At 59.7% G+C, this 3,459-nt stretch overlaps 1 protein-coding gene across 1 annotated transcript in view; it reads left to right on the top strand.

The window, feature by feature from the left end:
* Nucleotides 1-502: 502 nt before the first annotated feature.
* GRB10 (growth factor receptor bound protein 10) overlaps nucleotides 503-3,459 on the top strand; it is a gene marked incomplete at its 3' end in the record, with an annotated part of 76,430 nt that continues 73,473 nt past the window's right edge. Inside the window, exons 1-2 of the mRNA XM_015566792.1 lie at nucleotides 503-577; nucleotides 663-742. The remainder of the gene's footprint in view (nucleotides 578-662; nucleotides 743-3,459) is intronic.

Below are 3,459 nucleotides of genomic sequence, written 5' to 3'. Positions count from 1 at the left end.
GTGCTGCGTGAGCATGGCCGCCGTGGCGATCCCGGGGCAGCGGAGTGGGGCAGCGTCGAGAGGCCGCTGGGAGTTGTGCGGCTGCGCTCGCCCTCTTTGGGAGCTGGTGTTCTCCGTTGGCTACCAGCGTTTTCTTCGCACAGAGCTGACGAGGGAGTCTGAGGCCGGGGGTTCCCCTCAGTGGGCCTCATCGTGGGATTTGCCATGGCAGCTGTTGGGGGGTTTTTGCGGGGGAGGCTGGGAGAGCTCTTCATGCTTCATTTTAACAGCATCCTCAGTGGGGGGTCCCTGGATGGCCCCACGGCCCCATGTTCTCATCATCAGTGGGTGGGTGGGTGGCTTGGGGAACCTGTAGAAGTTAAAGTTGACCCACACGAAGATTTTAGCACAGAGGTTTAGGTGGAGCGTCCACGCAGTTGAAGACGTTTCTGTCCTCTATGGCTTTGGTCTTTATTGATCTTAGCAGCGTGGCCAAGGGTTGTAACGGTCTTCTGTGCCTTTGTGCAGGTCCCTGTGCGGATCGTGTGCCAGGCAGGGCTGAGGACACCGCCTCTGTGACCGACGTCCTGTCTCTGTGGTGAGTGCCTTCTGTTTACAGAACATGTGGCCATTCGCATCGCCGGACGAGCCCTTCACTGACATCCTTTCCATTTGCTCCTCAGACCCACTGCCCATCCGCTGTCCTGCCCCTGGAAGTGCAGAGGTGCCAGGAGCTGCCCACCGTCCCAGGACAACCCAGCAGGTGGGAATCGGGGACGGGCCCCCAGGGTCTGGCCTTCGGCCCAGCATTCCCATTTGTTACCCAGCAGTTGCTATGCTGACTGTTGCATTCCTGTCGCATTGAATTCCCAGCTGCTCTCTGAAGCTGCATTGCTTCAATTTTTGGATCAAGAACTGCTCACCCTGCTCAGTTGTTCTTCTTTGGTTTTGTTGGGTTCTGGTAGTTGGTGTGGGCAGATTTATTAGATGCCCTGCTTGCCACCGGATACGGGTGCCAGCTGACAGCCGAGCGGTGGACAGCTGCCCTTATCCCGCTGCGGGCGCTGGCAGGGTGGGCCTGTCCTGGGGACAGCGTTCCGTGGCATTCCTTCCACTCCAGCCTCACCCTCCCCGCCTCACCCAGAAGCAGAGACGTCCCTGCCCCACAGTGGAGGGCCCCCGCTGGTGAGCTGGCCCTCCTTCGTCCCCACCTTGAGTTAAATCAAGATGAGGGAGGAGGAGCCGTTCTCCTCAGGGCTGTCACAGGAAGCTCCAGAAGGATGCGGCTTGGGGGCTGAGCCTTGAGGAGGAGGGGTGGTGTGCGTGGAGGGCATTCCAGATTGTGAAGATTCCACTTTAAAAAAATATATGTTCTTTTAATTGATTTCAGAGAAAAAGGGAGAGGGAGAGAGGGTGGGGGAGAGAGAGGAACATCAGTGATGAGAGAGCATCGTGGATCGGCTGCCTCCTGCACATCCCCTATTGGGGATTCGGCCCGCAACCCCGGCATGTGCCCTGACTAGGAATCGAACCTTGACCTCCTGGTGCCTAGCTCAACACTCAGCCACTGAGCCACACCAGCCGGGCCTGCGTCTGCATTTCAGACACCTTCTCAGTTTGCTTGCTTCCCTCCTAAGTTCTTCCGCCTGGACTGACCACCGCATCAACATGAGACAGAGAAACCGGAGAACATGACCAAATGTGTTACATACATTTGTGCACATGGGTTTCGTAAGAAAAGGGGGCCCGAGGACACCGCTGGGGGCGTCGAGGCCCCCGTGCCCCCTGAGCGAAGGCGATCGGGGCGGCTGGGGACTGCAGAAGTTCAGGAAGGCGGTTCGCGTGGAGGTAGAAAGGCAGCTGTTTGGTAAAGAAATGTTTGCTGGGCCACCCTTGACAGTGGGACACAGGACTTGGACCCCGGGGTCCTCGACGGGCCCTCCCTGCCCCTCACACCCGGTCCCCGTGGGCGCGCGGTGCCTGTGAGGCAGCTGCCCTGAGCAGGCTTCCATCCGAATTCTTTCAGGCAGTGGCGGGAAGCACCAGGGTTTGGTTTTGTGTTTTTCTTGAGTCTTTTGTTTCTCAAAATAACCAGCATACAACAGTCGTCACCCCAACAGGCACATCCGGGGGAGCAAACTGTGCTCCCTCAGGATCCGCCAGAGTTCAGACCCGGCTTTGAGTCGCTCACGGTTGATCTTGAAGAGGCAGGCTCGGCGCTGGCCGGTGTGCTCAGTGGCTAGAGCATTGCCCGAGCACCAGGGGGCCATGGGTTTGATTCTGGGTCAAGGCCATGCATCGGGTTGCAGGTCGATCCTCAGCCCTGTCGGGGTACATGTGGGAGGCAACCATCGATGTGTCTCTCCCATTGATATGTCTCTCTCTCTCTTCCTCCTTCGACCCCCTCTAAAAATCAATGGGAAAAGTGTCCTCAGGTGAGGAGTGACAACAACAAAAAATAAAAGAAACGCACACACAGACCACACAGGTTCTTCCTCAGTGGAGCCAGGAAAGGGCGCACCTGCCCCCTGGTTGGAGGTGAGCGTGGGGCTGCGCAGGGCGATGGGCGCATTCCTGGGGCTGGAGGCGCTCCAGGAGGGGCTGGAGGGGCCGAGAGGCCGCCCCTGCTGGGGCCCCACGGAGGCCCAAGGACAGGGCTCTGGCTGAGGCCACCCCGCAGCCCCCCGCCCTCGCAGGGCTGAGTGCAGATCGAATGAGATCACCGTCCCAGGCCGCCTGCGAGGCTCCTCCTCGTCCTCTCTTGGAGGCCCCGTTCCTGCCCCGAATATTGGACGCGCGCCCCTGCCTTCGGAAAATATTTGTAAAGCCCCGTGGGTTGGGGGGCCGAGCCCTGCATTGTGGAGCGACCCTCACAGCTTCAGTCACCGGGCTTCGGGCTGCCCCTTCCCGGGGGGTGACCGCACGGCCACGTCGGGCTCGGGTGTAAAGAAGCATGAGCCGCGGGGCTGCCACCTTCAGAGAGGGACCCTCACGTTCCCCCCGGTCCCCACCTCTCGCCGTCCTGGCCCTCCCCTCCAGCAGGAAGTGCCCCTAGACGCCGGCCCTCGAGTGGAGACCAAGTGGCACAGAGACCAGCTGCTGCTCCTGCCCCTGTGTCCAGGGAAGGTGCCCCCGAAGGGCGGACATTCAGACGTTCGGACTGACTCCCGGGCGGCAGGAGCTGTCCCCTGCTCTGGGCTCGGCTTCTCCTGCAGCCTCGGCGCTGGAGCTTCAGTTTATAAACGCCACCATTTCCCGTTATTACCACCCTCTTGGCTTCTCGGGGTAACAGGCTTCTTTCTGAGCTTTAAAAAGCACGTTGTCTTGCTCCTGGGCGTTCCACGTAGGAACATGAGACCTCGCTCTCATTGTGAGGGTTTTCAGATTCGAGGCGTCTTTCAGGGCGAGTATAGGAGGCCGCATGGGATTTAGACAAACCCCCAAATACCTGTAAGAGCAGCCCCGTGCAATACTTTGGAT

The sequence above is a fragment of the Myotis davidii genome, unplaced genomic scaffold (genome assembly GCF_000327345.1).
Source record: "Myotis davidii unplaced genomic scaffold, ASM32734v1 scaffold472, whole genome shotgun sequence".
NCBI classification, from domain to species: domain Eukaryota; kingdom Metazoa; phylum Chordata; class Mammalia; order Chiroptera; family Vespertilionidae; genus Myotis; species Myotis davidii.
This window is presented reverse-complemented; position numbering and strand designations above follow the sequence as displayed.